The following is a 17,091-nucleotide window of genomic DNA, read 5'->3' as shown; positions in this document are numbered from 1 at the left end:
TTAAATGGTTGAATAAAAATCAAGAGAATATTCCATTAAATATGAAAATTATAGGAAATTTAAGTTTAAGTGTCCATAAATAAACCTTTCTGGAACACAGGCACAGTCATTAATTTAGGTATTGTCCATAACTGCTTTTATAGTATAATGGCGGTGAGAAAGTGCAATAGAGATCAATGGTCCACAAAGCCTATATCATTTACTACAGAGACCTTTACAGAAAAATTTCATCAACCCCTGTCATATATGATGGCTCAGCATAAAATTCTAAAATCAATAATGGTTTGGGACACCTCATCTATTGAAATTATGAATTACTAAAGTAAAATAATGATCCTCCAAACTCAGAAAACACTACCAAAGAAAAAATTAGAAAATATCCAAAGAAACACAAGAGTTATACAAGGATTCTTCAACCTTAGAAGTGACATACATGGCAAGAAATAGTATAGAAACATGGCTCAAAGATTTAATAAATGCTCCAAATGAGATAAAATAGACCAAAAAACAAAAAATTTAAGGAAACTTCAAGATCTAATTTAGGTATGGAAAAAATATTAACTAAGGGATGATCTTCTGTTTGGTGATCATGATTATCATCAGATAACTGAGATGAAACAGAACTTGAATCCTGCTTTTGCCTTCTAGACACACACACACACGCACACACACACACACACACACACACAAAATGTTGAAACGAAATGGAAAATCAAATATGATTAATAAGAAAAATCAAAGCTCAGAAATTAATGAGGACAATGAGTCACTTTAAATAAGTCCAGGTATACATGACCAATAGATTACAGCTTCAAGGCTTGTAAATATTATCACAGAACCACAGCTGATAACCTTGGAAGAGTTACAAACAAGAGGAAAACAGACATAATACATAAGGAGGGCAAATGTTCTCTTATTTTTTTAGGTAAAAGGATTCTAGAAAATGAAGATCAGTGAGCATGACACTATTCCCCAACAAAATTCTAGAGCAGGTTATTAAACAGATGGTTTGTGAGCACTTAAAAATTTTCTAAAAACCTGCCATAGACTTGTTAAAAATAATCCATGCCAAACCTTGTTTCCTTTTCTGACACTGTTACTAGATAAGTAGATCAGAGAAATGTCTTAGCTGCACAATATCTGGACCAAGAAAAGTATGGAGAAAGTCTGTCATGGCCAACTTGGAGTAAATCAACTTACTATTTGTGTAATTTTGGACAAATTTCTTAACAACTGGGGTGAGAGGCAAATTTTCATGGGTCTCTCCTGTTTCTGCATGTCTTGTTAGCAGAGGCACTGGCAGCTTTTGTTCTGGACTATCTTTTGTCTAAAAAACAGCCTTGGAATACCCTCTGAAAGAAAGAGTAAATTTGCTTACAGTTCATCATAAAAGACTGGGCTTCCTAAACATGGGGTTCCTCATTTGTGACACAACTTGTTGAAGGTGAAACATCAACCCAAACCACCCTACAGAGTTCCTGTGGGACTTGGGGGACAAGGGCACAAAAACAAACATGAAACTCATGCTGCTTGCTATACTATTAGTAACAGCCTTGTCTCTGACAGAGGAGTCCTGTGTTTCCTGAGCATCAACAAAACATGGGCTGGTTAATTTGCTGGTTTGCAAGTAGAGTAAATGTCAGACCCTTCACAGCTGACAATCTGTGACTCAGACTTGCCATTCATAAAATGGGGATAATAACATTCTTATAAAGAGATTATGAGGATTAAATGAATTTATGTACACAAAGTGCTTAGAAAAGTGCCTGCTTAAGCTAACTGCTCAATAAATGTTAGCCATTAAAATTTCAAATATATATCAGTAGCTAAACAATCACACCCAAAGGACTAATGACAAGTGAAGGAGTACACCCTTACTAGAAATGAAAAAGGCTCTATTCTTAACCACGTTCTGCTCAATATTTTTGAAATAATTGAGCAAAACTATAAAATGTATTAATCACAATTATGGATGACACAATTGCTAACATAAATAAAAGAATTAGAATTTCTTCAAAATCTATACATGCTGGATAACTGAACTTAAAAAACAAAAATTTAATGGAGATACAAATCTTACTTTAAGAATAAATTATTCAGATGGTATATAAATTGCAATTTATTAAAAAATGAGTTTCAGTTTCATTAACAGTGCGACACATCTGTTAGAGAAAAATTGAGATAAAGTTTTAATATTTCTATATTAGGCCACACTTATAGTATGGTATTTAGTTCTGGACACATTTTAAAGGAAAACTTCAGCAAATATGGATTTTTAGCAAACATGAATATTAATACATAAAGAATAAGTGAAGAAAAGACTTCTTCAGCATAGAAAAAAATTCTGAGGAAATGAAAATTTTTCAGATGTCTAAAAAGTTGTCTATGTAAAACATCCTGTGTAAATACAAAGCACAGAGCTAAAAATAATGGTTGATTCCAATTCACTGTAAGGAAGAACTTTGTATCAATTAATTTTTTTCAAATATTAGACATTACAAAAACAAGTTCTTCACTCATGGCAGGTTTTTAAAAAATAATTTTTATTGTGCGTTTTTAAAGTATACAACATGATATTATGGAATATACATAGACAGTAGAAAAATTACTATAGTGAAGCAAATTAACATATTGATTATCTCAAGTAGTCATCAATTTTGATTTGCTGGCAGGACCAGCTAAAATCTTCAGTTAAATGAATCCCAATTTTATTACCCAAAACCCTCATGTTGTATGTTAGATCTTTAGACTTATTCATCCTACGTATCTGTGACTTTGTATCCTCTGGCCTACATGTCCCCATTTCCTCCCCAAGCCCCATTCCCACAAACACTACACCATTTTATATCAGAGACTTGAGCATCCTTGGATTCTGGTGTCCAAGGGAGGTCCTGGAACCAATGCTCCGCAGAAACCAAGGGAAAACTGAATATACCACAGTTTCTTTATCCATTCATCTGTTGATGAACACTTAAGTTATTTCCATATCTTGGCTACTGTGAATAATACTGTAATGAGCATGTGAGTGCAGATATCTTTATGGGGTGATCTCATTTCCTTTGGGAACATGCCTACAAGAGGGATTGGTGGGTCATATTATAGTTCTATTTTTAATTTTCTTTTAAACCTCCATACTGTTTTCCATAATGGGCATACCAATCTACATTCACACCAAAGCGGACAAGAGGTGCCTTTTCTGCACAGAAGCACATTTGTTATCTTTTGACTTTTTGATAGTAGCCATACTAACAGGTGTGAGATGATACCTCACAGTGGTTCTGATTTGCATTTCCCTGATAATTTATCATGTTGGGCACCTTTTCATATACCTGTTGGCCATTTCTTTGTCTTCTTTGGAGAAATGTCTATTCGGGTCTTGTTATTTTTTAATCTGATTGTTTCTCTACTGTTGAGTTGTATGAGTGGTTTTTTTCTGTTTGTTTGTTTGTTGAGACAGGGTCATGCTCTGTTGCCCATGGTGGAGTGCAGTGGGCTAATCACAGTTCACTGCAGCCTCAACCTCCTGGGCTTAAGCGATCCTCCCACCCCAGCCTCCTGAGTAGCTGGGATCACAGGCACAAGCCACCATGCCCGGCTAATTTTTGCAGTTTTTCTAGAGACATGGTTTCACCATGTTGTCCATGTGATCCCACTCCTGGGATCAAGCATTCCACCTGCCTTGGCCTCCCAAAGTGCAGGGATTCTGTAATCCTGCACAGGCATGAGCCACTGTGCCTGGCCTAGTTATATGAGTTCTTTTAAAATTTTGGATATTAACCTTTTACCAGAGATAAAATTTGCAAATATTTTTCCCAGTCTGTAGACTGCCATTTCACTTTAACTGATGCCTTTGCTGTGCAAAAGCTTTTTAGTTGTCCCATTTATTTATTTTCGTTTTTGTAGCCTGAGCTTTTGGTGTGACTTCCAAAAAAAATCATTGCCAAGGCCAATAGTCTTTCTCCTATGTTCTCTTCTAGGAGTTTTATAATTTCTAGTCCCACATGTAGGTCTTTTATCCATTTTGAATTGACTTTTGTATCTGGTGTAAGATAAGGGTCCAATTTCATTCTTTTGCATGCAGAAATCCAGTTTTCCCAGCACCGTTTATTGAAGAGATTATACTTTCCCCATTCTGTCCTCTTGGTGTCCTTTCCAAAAATTAGTTGACCATTTGGATTTATTTCCAGGCTCTCTATTCTGTTCCACTGGTCTATGTGCCTGATTTTAGGCCAGTACTATACTGTTTTGATTACCACAGCTTTGTAATATAATTTTAAATCAGGAAATGTGATGCCTCCATCTATGGTTTTTGAAAGTCATCAGCCAGAGCTAAGGTAATGAGGATTCCCTCCTTCATGTTCATATGTCTTTACACTGCGCACAAGTGTCCCTAAAAAAACAAACCCCTGGCCAATTTCTCCAGGCTTATCGTCTCCCCGGCTTCTGTTACATTTCAGCTTAGCATTTTCAAACTAACAATTTGTTCTTGGCAGCCTGTCTATATATTTTATTTACCTCTCTTGTTAGCCCCACTTTTCATGCTCTATGTCCCATAGGCAATTTGACAAAGACTGCTGGACAAAGATTCCTAGACTTCTATCTCTACCTCTCATCTGACTTGGGCAGAAGATTAGAAAATTATTTCATGATCTCAAAGTTTCCTTTCAACTCTAGGATTCTTCAATTATTTGTTTTGCCATTAACAGAAATTGATCAACACACAATGATTCAGGAATGAATAAATAAGTGAAAGAACATTATTAAACAATTGATAATGAGCTTCTTCTGTAAGAGCTAGCAATCTGACTGGGTCTCCTATCAATCAGTCAAATAGATGACAAGGAGTGCAAATGAGTTGAAAAACAAACACCTGTGGGAATAAGGAAAGGAAGTATGAGAGCAAAAGAGAGGCTGGGGTGGAAGTGGGAATGGAAGGTGGAGAACTATGGTGAAGACCTCAAGATTAAATTCTTAGAAAGTATTAACCAGTAAAATCTCTCATTTTGTTTATAAGCCAAGCACCTGCTAATAAGCCTAAATGTAACTTAAGGCTATATAAAAACTTACTTGAATGAAAAATAAGAGGAAGATTCTAAGCTCCAAGGAAAAAGCAACTATATACTTGCAAGGGCAAAAATGATATACATAACAATATAAATTAATCTCAAATGCATTACGCTAAGTGGCACATGCATGACTCCAAAAGCTACCTACCTTATGACTCTATTTATATAACAGACTTGAAAAGACGAAACTATAGAGACATAAAACAGATTAGTGGTTACCAGGGACTAGATGGTGGGAGGAAGGGTTGAATAAAATCCCTATGAAGAAATCTGAAGGATTATACAACTATTCTGTATATTAAGTGTGGTAGTGATTACACAGCTATATGTTTGTCAAAAAATAAAGAACTGTACACTAAAACGCGGTGAATTTTACCATATGGAAATAATCTTTAATTAAAAAATGATGAAGGCGCTTAAAACAGTTATAAAGATGAGTAATTAAAATATGGCTTGTGTCATTACTAAACCATAATAAAAGTAAATATTTTGAGAAAATTATCAGCATAATTTCTACAATATAGTAATCAAAGGATTATTTTAAAATGAAACGTCAAATGTATAAACAACTTGCTTTTTATAATTAGCATTTCCACTGTTTCATGAATAGTTAACATGTAAACATAAAACTACTCATTCGCATTCTATTTTTAAAATATCCTCTCATAAGAAATGTAATTCTAGGAATAAGAAGATAAACATTAAAATTTTGTATTACTTACATATTCTGTATTTTATTACCATATTCTAGAGTATTGTGCAACTGCACTTAAACTTTGCTCTTACGTCGCCAGAAAAATGAGTTGTTTTTAAAATAACAAACCTTATAATAATGATGTTCCTTTAATATGATATGAATAAGCATGTGCATATACTTATTCGTATTTTAGAATTCTGCATCATTTCAGCCCAATGGGAATGAGATGTTTTCAGGACACAATTAGGAAGATATCAAAGAGAAAAGATGTAAAAATCTAATACCAATTAGAGATAAATTGCACTGCCGTTTTACTGTGTGTAGAATATTTTGAACATCAGACACGTAGGATTAGGGATGGCTTGACGTTATTGAAAATTACAAAGAAGCAAAGTTAGAAGGGATAAAAGGGCAACTTAAAGACATACTTTTCTGGAAGTAAAGGAATATTATAAACTGATCAAGACAATAACGTTTTAAAACCATTTTATTTGGGATAAGAAAGTCAGACTGTTGAGTTAATTTCATTTTTAGTCATAGGAATAAACATTCTTTGTAACATTTAACAATGTAAAATGTATTGAAATGTATGAGTATTTGAAAGCTTACATCACTGCTAAAAACTACCATAATTATTATCCCCAGCTTTCCTTGGTTGTGCTGAATCTGCATAGTGAGCTGATGGTGACAAAGAAAGTCGCCTTCGCACACTTCATGAAGTATGTATATGTCGCATGATGTATATGTCACGTGATGGGGATTGGGAAAGCAAAGCAGGGAAAAAACAACCTAGATGAAGCTCTAAATATACTTTTTGGCAGACCCAAAGGGAAGAAGAAAGATGTCTCAAGAGATTTAGGTCAAAACTTCTTATGTGGTGCACTGTATAAAACCCCTGTGCCATTCCCATTAAGCCAAACTACAGCAGATATGTAGTATTCCTACAGTCGGAGTTGTGTTTCCTTCTAATGTAGCACAATGCATAGACTGGATAATGTATGTCTGTGCATGTAAAGTCCATTAAAAAGGAGAGCTCTAATTTTAAAAAGACAAAGTTTATCAAACAGCTTATCCACTCCCCACTTGATTTCTCGATTGGTGCCACCAACAGCTAAATATATAAATGAGCACAGGACCAACACAACATTGTGAATAAATTAGTATTTATGGATGGTAATGATAGAAGCTTCAGGGAAAAGAATGCCAGGTGGATATTTATGTTTCTTAATCCTAATGTGATCAACTCCACATGCACTGTACCTTCTCTCATCGTCTTACCATTCTGTCTAAATAAGGGGAGGGTTCATTTCTGACTGGGAAGGAGGGGAATGATCTTAAGATACCTATTAGGATAAGACAGCTAAAAAAAAAACCCCTTTAAAAATTTAACTCAGCCCTTTGAGCTTCACTAGCAAAGTGACTGTGGTCATTTTTCTTTGTTTAAATAGTTTTTATTTTAGGAAATATCTTCTCTCATTCTTCAGTGTATGTTCATAGGGTAGCAGGAAGAAAACATGTTATACGAATAGCTTTAGATTTGATTCCATGCATTTCTTAAAATGTTTTAATTGGAAGTAATTTAAAAGCTACTGTAGTATCTTTTGGAGGAAATGACTCACCCAATATCATGCAATAGTTATAGACAGGTATAGTACCAGAATGCAAGTCTCCCAGCACTCAACATGGATTACTCTTTATAGTAAACCATGCTGGCTATTTAACGATGTGGGATAATAACTAGATACTTTTCAGAACTATTCATCTTCATTCTCAGTCTTATATGCATTATTATCATCATACATGTCCTTTAATGTAAAATTTCCTACTTGCAACAAGGAAAGGAGAGTGCACTGAGATTTGGAATAGCCAGGTCACAACATGAAGGACACTGGGCATTTAAGGGGCAAGGGAATGGGAGTACAAGGTGTGAGTTAATAGTTTTCTGGGTTTTTTTCCCAACTTGGACAACACAGCGAGACCTCATCTTTATAAAATTTTAAAAATTTAGTGAGGCTTGATGGTGTGCCTGTGGTCCCAGCTACTGCAGAGGCTGAGGTGGGAGGATCACTTGAGCCCAGGAGGGCAAGGCTACCATGAGCTGTGATCACAGCACTGCATTCCAGCCTGGTCAATAGAGCGAGACTCTGTCTCAAAAGAAAAAAGTAAAAATAATTTTTTAAAAGAGGAAAAGAGGGGTAATTATGTATAAAACCCACTTGGCCTGGCTTCAGTTTCCCAAGGGCCACATATCACTAGTGGTATGTCAGAATTATTTTCAGTCTGTGGAGGGGAAAAAGGAAAGAGAAAAATGAAAGGAAGAAAGGAAGTAGGCTAAGAAGGGAGACATTCTCCCTTCATTATCAACAGAAAATATTATAGCCTCCTTTTCATATTCTCAAGACGTTTAGAATAAAATTTCTGAGCAAGTTAGTGCAATTTTAAATATGAACAAAGTATGTGAGAGGGAGATCTGTAGGGCATTATGCTTATATGAAAATATTTGTGTATTAGTGTGGTGTTATATGGAGGGCTGTATCACTTATTCATGACTTTGTATCCAAAAGCAATCTGAGCAAGCTAAACAGTGGGATTTTAACTTTAAAGACTTGGAGTTTTCATCAAATCATAAATCTTTAATCTGGTCTAAGTATATACACTGAAAGAAGGAAAGAAAACAGAATTTGTAAACTTACAGTATGTTTTTCAATGCAAAGAAGTAAAGTCATCTAAATGTGGTTATAAATCCCAGAAGAGATCCTGTTTGACCCATTTCCCTCCATCTTTCCCCATAGAAAATAACAGAAATACTTGGCTTGTCCTTGCTGTATTCATAGTTTACCCATTAGAAATATTTACATACACTTAATTCTATTCATATTAAGGTATAATGATGAATGTTATGATCAAATCCATCAGTTTAACTTTCGGTAAATATTATTATATTAGAACACTGAACTACTGAAAGTTTGTTGTCCAAAACCACAAATATTCACTCACAACTTTCAAAATTTAAGTGTTGTTTCTCAGATCAATAATTTAAAATATAGATTTTTAAATCTATATTTAAATGGGATATAGAAAATGGAACTTGAAGTATACTCACCTGAGATGAGGGCCATGACTTTGCCAGTAACGAACAGTGTGTCCCAATGTGATATGATATAAAATGGGTGTAGGATAAAAAAAAAAAGTAAAAAGTAATTTCAAAGCAAGTTATGCAATGATATAGATGGAAGTAACTTCTTTGGCCTCCTATGAAACATTCATTCCTTCATTCGACATTTACTTATGGGGCTCTTCCCAAGTGCCAGGCACTGTTCTAAGTATTGAGTTAAACCAAAGCAAAACAAAATCCCTGGCTCCATGGAACCTACATGTCATTGGGGGAAAAGATGTTAAATAAACATGTTTTCTAAATGTCAGTTAATGATAGTACCATAAAGAAAAATAAAATATGGTAAAGGTAGAGTGATCCATGAGGATTTGTTACTTTATATTGGACAGTTAGAGAAGGCTTCTCTAACAAGGATATGTTTGAGCAGAAACCTCCTGAAGTTAGTGAAGATACAGGAGGTTAGATCATTCCAGAGAAAAGCTCTGGAGTAGGAGTCAGCTTATCTTGCTTTTAGGAATATCAAGGAGGTTTATATGTCCACAGTAGGCCAAATGAGAGAAAAAACAACAAGACCTTATGTAACATCTCTTTTATTCTGAGAGACATAAGAAGCTTTTGGAAGGCTTATACAAGAGGAACACAGACATATTTTCAAAAGATCACTCTGCTGTGTGGAGAATAAACTGCGGTGCCTGGAGGGAGAAGAAGCAGGATCAACTAAGTAGTTATTGCCACAGTTCAAGTAGGAGATGATGGTGTATCTGGCCAGGTTGGTAGCAGTGGCTGTACAAACTATATGTATAGAACAAGATCATTTTTTGTTGCCATTTAGCTAAACTAAAGGTAGACTCCATAAGGAAAAAAATTGAAAACAAAAAGGAAGTGAAGAGTTAGCTACAGGCATACAGACATAGATCAACCAAATCCTGGAACATAAATTTGGGTGAGGTAATAGTGAGGAATGGTTCTTAAAGATGTTGGGGATCTTTTTTTAAAAAAAATGAGATGATTTTATGACAGTCTACATATGTTAAGATGGTAAGATATTTGGATTAGTGTACTGTAAGTTTTTCCTCACTATCTGCCAGTGAGAAATTTTATAAGTGCTTTCTCCAAAATATGTCTACCACTGATTTTTTCCTACCCCTAAAATACATTTTAAGAAAGTTTTTTTTTTTTTAAGGTTGAGAAAAAGTTGCAAAATGATGGCTATCGTTGGGTGTGTGTACTAAAATGATACAAAGCTAAAATAATAAAGAAAACTTTCACAGAGAATGCCATCAAATAAACATAAAATTAAATACCAGAAAATCTTTAAGATATTTCTAGTAGCATTCTTTCTTTGGGGAATTCAAAGTTAATTTCCTTAATCTGCTAAAAAAGAAAAAAAAATCTTTAAGACATTCTAATGGTATAGACTTCCATTAGAAAAATCTTTAAGAGGAAACACTAAAAACTTAAATAAATTTTAAATCAACATTAACAACACAACGTACATTTTAAGTCTTTCATGACAGAAATTAAAGCAAATTGAAGAACATTAATAAACTAAAAAAATGCTGAGATCTCTTAAACCACTGGGAATTCATTTTCTTCACAGCAATGTGCTTTTCAACATTTAAACTGTATTCACTCTTGTTAACGAAAATAATTTGCCACAGCAGAAAAAAAATGAAGAATCAGTTCTGTATAACATATTATACTTATCAATATAATGGGAAGGTATGTTCTAGATATACTTGGCAGATAGGAAGAGAGAAGGGTACAACCAACCTCAAAGCTGAATTCAAGCAGTAGTTGAGTACAGGTCCAAGAATGTGTATTTCAATAATCAAAAAATGCAAAAGGTTGAACCTAAACCCCATAGATGATTTACGGAGAAAATGTATTTTTTAAAAAAGTTTAGATAGATTTAGTTAAATTGAGTAAATTTAACCATTCAAATTGTACTTGGCAAACTGGAAGAATGAACAAAAATACAAGTCAATTTAGAGAGAGTAAACAAAGTTCACAATTACAAAATGAAACAGTAAAAGTGAATCCAGCTGTAAATCATTAAAATATAATGTTGTATTAAAGATGAAATTGAGGTGATGTCAGTGTACTTTTAGAGCACAGATATACTCTGTTAAGTTGGCTGGTAGGCAAATATCTGTATAGATAAATACAAATTCCTAATCACTCCAATTATAAAATTGAGATTATACTCCTAAAAATAATTAGGCCAATACTTAATATCACATTTGAGGAAACAGCAAATCACCAAGGCAACTATTCGAAGAAAAACTAGCTTTCATGAATATTACTACTGAAAATATATCACTGTATACCCATAAATTTACTTTATAATTTTAATACTAAAAGTGTTGCAACGTAAGAAATCTAAATCTTCTCTAAAAACTCTCTCCAGCTTCTCAATATTCTACCACTAACCTCTTCATTAGGTCATATTATTTCTTTACATTTCACCACAGCTAGGCACTTTTTTGTTTGTTTGTTTTGTCTGGGAAATTTAGGGCAGGAAATGGATAAATACACAGAGCAGAGCAAAATAGTATATAAAAAATACTTAGAAGGAAGTAAGCAAGTGGAAGTACCCATTTATTTTACAGGCAAGAATATCTGCAAGAAAACAATATTCTATAGGGAAGAGTATCCTACAATATTAGTATTTCTGTTATTCAATAATAATAAATTTTCACATAACCAAAGCTGGGCAAAAAAAAAGTGATGGCATTTTTAGACAACCCTTCTAACTATGCTTAGTTGTTAAATATGTTACAGGGCCCACTTCGAAGTTCTGAAAATCAAATGAGGAAGCTAAAAGTCTAGAATACCTCCATAAGAAAGCAATGAAAATGACCTAAGCCTCATGAAAAAAAAAAAAGTTCCAAGAATGTAAATAATTGTACTTAATAAAGACTATAGAATTGATAGGACTTTAGTCCAAGTACACTAAGAGATACATAGTTGAACCTAAGAAAATGTTTATTTCACCTAAGGAAGGAATAAAACTAAACTACAACATTTAAAATTTGAATTAGGCATTAGAATATTTGCACTGGAATGCAAATTCCATAAGCACTGGAATATGTTTTTTTAAAAGTTTCAAGCACAGGGATTACCTTTACAGGAGCTTTAAGAATATAAAGAGGAATCTTTCTGGGTTGGATTTATTTGAACTCTATGAATTAAGGGCTACATAAATAAAGTTGCTTTTGAAATCAGTGCTAATATTAAGCTCTCATTAGGCCAATTTTAAGATATAGGCTTTCTTTTATCAAAGAGTAGTACGAATTTGGGCACTGTTTAGAACATTTTGGGTCCATTCATTTATGAATAAGACAACTACTATTTTTCACAAAATTCAAGAAAAAAAATAGCTTGAATGTGCCAAAAATTAATATTCAGCAATTGTAATAAAATTGATACTATTTCTGAATTCAACTGACTTACAATTTTGTCTATTAACAATCATGTTGAGAAAACTTCTTAGAGACCTGTGTGCTCAATCTCATTCTCTTCTTACAAGTTAATGGCCTCTTTCCAATTTAATTCAGAGAGGCAGAAAATACATGACGTTCATCATTTTGTTTTCTATCAGTATTATAACTAATAGCTGATTTAACATGACACAAAAACAAACAAGGGTGATGAGGCCGACCCAGATAGAAATCCAAAAACGTCACAAATAAAATCCCTTTTATGTAAATAAGTTTTACATCCTTCACATCTTCTGTTGAAATAAAAATGGTAAATAATTTGTCTGGCTACATTCACTATACTGTTACATGCTCTATGAATCTTAATCAAACCATGCAGTTATTTTCACATACTTCAATATACTTTTCATGAAGTATAATTCTAATATCTATGCAAAGAGACTTGTTTTGTGTGTTTGAAATTTTGTTTGTACAAAGGAAATATAACTTCTCATTACAGATTACCTGTACATATAATGTTCACCTTTTTCTACTTTTATGGTGTGCCACATACAACTATTTCCTCCCTATATTAGGTTTCTAGAAAATTACAAAGGTTTATCTTATTTTTTTTTAAGCAAAGCCACTGCAATATAAGAAGTGCAAAGAAATGAAACTCCAAGTACAGCTTATTCAGGTACAACCATTTCATAAATCTCTTCATATCATAATGTAATTAAGGGCCTATTTCCACTCGAGTATAAATTATATAAAAACAATACCCCAAAATATGAGTCAGGCAATTCCTAACGTTATAAATAGTTCATAATTAATATATGTCTACGTTTCCTTTTATTGCTGTATTTATTCTAATATACACGGAAGTATAGTGGTAACATTTTAACAACCTACCTATAAAGTATTCATTGTACTTATATTTAAGTTGAATTAAAAATTATTCCCTTAAAAATCCTAACATTCTTTTTTGTACTTAAAAGTGAACTTTTAGATGATCTTTTTAGAGTGTCATTTCTCACCTACAGGGATGTTTCATCAGGTTTCTAGTCTCCTCTTTCAAAGTTAGTATATTTAATCATAATTAAACATTTATTTCACTTAATTTTAGATAACAATGAAATAGTGTGTGTCGTAAGGAAGCATTTAACTAGACTGACGACTGAATATGAGTCTAGTTAGGCAATAAAAATAAAAGGAAGGAAGGAAAGAAGTTAAGCAGGCAAGAGAAAAGGGGCCTTTAAAAAGCTCTAAAGCTGATATGAAATTGTTTGGCCCTAATGATCACAGTGTATAGAATTTTATACCCACTCTTTTAATATAGATACAAATAAATCAAAATTGTAAGTTAAAGAAGCTCTAAAACTGATGTGAAATTGTATGACCCTAATGATCACAGTTTATATAATTTTATACCCACTCTTTTAATATAGATACAAGTAAATCAAAATTGTAAATTAATTGTGTTTAACAACATTAAACAAACACTACATTTAAAAATTCCAGTACACTGGGAATATACTGATCCATAACTCATAGTGACAGAAAAGATAAACAGTCCCCTTGACAACATAAAACATTTCCCAAGGTATGCCACAATGCAAACTTGAAGATGAAAATAACTGAAAGCTCATCTTTACTTCAGTTTTGACCTCTAACACAGACTTGCTATTAAACACATCTCTCTTGCCTCTGCTGCTGCCTAAACAAACCATTTGAGTTAGGAGAGCCTGCAAAGATATGCCTTACAGGCAAACTTTTGTTTTCTAAAAGTAAATCTCTCCCAGTACTTCCAGTTGGAAAACGTCCACTTCAGCTGCTTGACAACAGGGCGTCACTTTCTCCCTTGGGCTTACCTGCTACTACTTAAGTATTCTTCCAAGTAGACTCTGGACATGTTGGGAGGTAGCTCTTTAAGCACTCCTGATCCACGATGACTACATATGCACACACCTTACACACTCCCACAGGTCCTTCGTACCCTTTCCCTCTCCATCCTCCTCTGAGAACTCACCCAGGCCACCTAGCGCACCTTGCATGGCCAAAGCCTGCCCACCAGGGAGCGAAGAGTACTCCAGGAATAATCCTCAAGATCAAGAAACTTACTGGATTTTAATATGTGGTGGGGGAAAAAAAGTGTGTATGTGTGTGGGGGGGGGGTTAGATGGGGGAACAGGAGCCTTACAGATAGCAGCTATTAAGTGGTTTAAATCTGTTGGTTAAAAAGCTGAATAAACAAATACACACATGGGTCTAAGTCTTTGGGGATTCCGGATTCTGCGGAGCGTCCCAAGCGGTGGCCAGGTCGACCTCTCTTGACTCATCCCTGTGCAAAACGCGCACTGGCTCCGCTTTCCAATCCCCAGACTTGCACCCGTTCTTCCCCTCACGTTCCTTCTAATCAAAGCGTCACCCCATGCGCCAGGTGCCCTAAGAGACTTACCTAAGAGATTCCAGAGTCTGAGAATAGTGAGGGTAACTTTTCCTCCCTGCTCTAGAGAGGCCCCAACACCCACAGCAAGTGAGGGTCCACACTGAGGTCGGGTGTCAGGGCGCGTTGCGGCCTCGCGGGTGGGCAGAGGCGCGCGGAAAACGCGCGGGTGGGCAGAGGCGCGCGGAAAACGCGCGGGCGGCGCGCGCGGCCACCCAGTGGGTCCCGCCCGCGCCGCCGGCGCCGCCGCCGCCGCCGCACGTGCGCCGCCGCGAGCGCGAAGGGCGTTCGGACCCGCGCTCTGCCCGCCCGCCTGCCGTCCGGGGCCACTGTGGACTTCCAGGTAACAGCCAAGTGAGAAGCCCTCCCTATCACCGAGAGGTGTCTGCGCTCCTCCCACGTCCCCTCCCCGAAGTGCCGCGAGGTGCGATTTCACCCCAAACCCACCCACAAACAGCCAGGCGACCTCTCTAAAGCGGAATAAAAGTAAAACCGCCAGACACCGAGGGAAGCGGGTCGTGCTAACGCGTGGACAGGGAAAGGAACGCGATCAAGGCAGCAGTCATTCCTGTGCACGCTTATCCCGAAGCGTCAGTAGGGCCCAGGAGTTTCTTGACTCCAGAAACAGGAGTGTCCCCTTTCCATCTCTCTCCTTCCTGGAGAAGTACTTCTGAGATGAACGCTGAAGTGCCCAACTTAGACGCGAGAAGCGTGCACTTGCCCAACTGAGTAAATAAAGGTCAGCAGTTGGATCAATAAAGTGTGTGCTTCTAACCGCCAGATGTTTTTACTGTTGTTTCTCCTCCCGAGGTTGGGGGTGGGGGTGCGGGGAGGAAGGGGAAAAGACAACAAACAATTAAAAAGAAGAGAGTAAACAAACACACATCTGGTGTTTCGACACACATTCTCCTCCAGCCGAGGTCTCTCCGGACGAAGCAACATTTTGCATTATCCAAACTAAAAATCATCCGTGAGCCAACAGCAAATCTCCCCTCTCCACCCCCTTTTTCCCCCATCACAAAGCAAAATGAAAGAAAACAAGAAGTGGTGATGCTGGGTCCGGAATGCGACCCCAACGCCGAGCCCAAATTTGACACATGTCACACTCGCCCCGGCAAGCAGGGCGCTGCCTTTGGGGCGAAACTTTGTCGCTACCGCGGGAGGAGCGCGGAGCAGAGTAAAGTCGCAGCTCGGCCCAGCGTGGAGGTGGCTGGGACAGGGTGGGGTGCGGAGGTGCAGCGCGCCAGAGTGAGGGCCAAGAAACTTACCGCGACCGGGGACGCCGTGGGCAGCGTCCCGGGAGGTGGCACCCGCGGCGGCGAGGCAGAAGCCCCCAAACAACACACCCACGCGCGAGTCCGGGCAGCTGCTGCCGCGAGTGGGGGGCGCGCCCGGGGAGGGGGGGGGGCCGAGGAAGCCGCAGCCAGCGGACGCGGCCGCCGCATAAATAACCGGGGCGGGCGCTCGCGGGCGGGCTGCGGGTGGCGCGGGGCTAGAGCTAGGGCGAAGCGGCGGCCGCGGAGCTGCACGCGCCGGCGTGTCTCGCGCTTTCTCGGAGGCTCGCGCTGTCTCGCGCAGCCGCTCCCCCCACCCGGATCTGTGTGTGTGTGTGTGTGTGTGTCTGTGTGTCTGTGTGTGTGAATGTGCGCTGGCAGGCGCGCGCACCCGGCCGCGCGCGCGTGTTGTTGGCAATGCGAACTGTACACACAGTGCTCGCGGGGCTGCCTCTCCTCGGAGGGGCGGGGTGGGGGACAGGACGCAGAAGATTCTGAAGTACCGCCGGACCACTTGTTTGTTTTGTTTTACTTTGCGTTGTTATTGTCGTTGTTGTTGTTGATACAAAAAGTGGTTTGGAACCAGCTGGTTAGGATGCCTTTCTCCCCCGTCCACCTATCTCCCCCCCTTCCCTAACTTCTTTAAGGAGGGGGAAACGCGGGGAATAATATTGTTCGGATTTGCAGCGGAGCCTCCTGACTGACGTCAGGTCCACCTGCTATGTAAACAACCCGCTGGAGAACTTGTTTGTGCTACGCCAGATCTTCCCCCACCCCCACCCTTCTCCCCACCTCCTGCTCCGCCTTCTCCAGCTCGCCCCAGACGGCGAGTCAGGGAAGGGGGTGGGGAGGGAGGCGAGAACAAAACCGTATGCTGTATTGGCAAAGCCGAGTTGTGTCTGCTGCTTCTTGGCAGTCCCCAAAGTACGTCCTCTCAGCAGACGGAGCTGCTGGCAAATGAAACAGGGGATTCCACTTGAAGTGCAGAAAGCCTCGAAGGGATCCAAAGCCCTCGGTGGCAGGGAGTTAAAAGTACATGGTAGTCGGAAAGGGAGACCCGAGCGTGCGTTA

The 17,091-nt window shown here is 37.8% G+C and overlaps 1 protein-coding gene across 20 annotated transcripts in view; it reads right to left on the bottom strand.

Moving 5' to 3' along the window:
• Positions 1 to 16,383, bottom strand: part of FOXP2 (forkhead box P2) — a 603,320-nt gene extending 586,937 nt beyond the window's left edge. For 18 of the 20 annotated variants that reach the window (XM_063708042.1, XM_055392140.2, XM_063708031.1 and 15 more), the window contains exon 1: positions 16,015 to 16,359. The gene's annotated coding sequence lies outside the window, so the exon portion shown is untranslated. Of the gene's footprint in view, positions 1 to 16,014 lie in introns of all 20 variants that reach the window. The other 2 variants (XM_055392142.2, XM_055392146.2) reach the window with 1 other exon arrangement.
• Positions 16,384 to 17,091: the final 708 nt, after the last annotated feature.

The sequence above is a fragment of the Gorilla gorilla genome, chromosome 6 (assembly GCF_029281585.2).
Source record: "Gorilla gorilla gorilla isolate KB3781 chromosome 6, NHGRI_mGorGor1-v2.1_pri, whole genome shotgun sequence".
In the NCBI taxonomy this organism is placed as follows: domain Eukaryota; kingdom Metazoa; phylum Chordata; class Mammalia; order Primates; family Hominidae; genus Gorilla; species Gorilla gorilla.
This window is presented reverse-complemented; position numbering and strand designations above follow the sequence as displayed.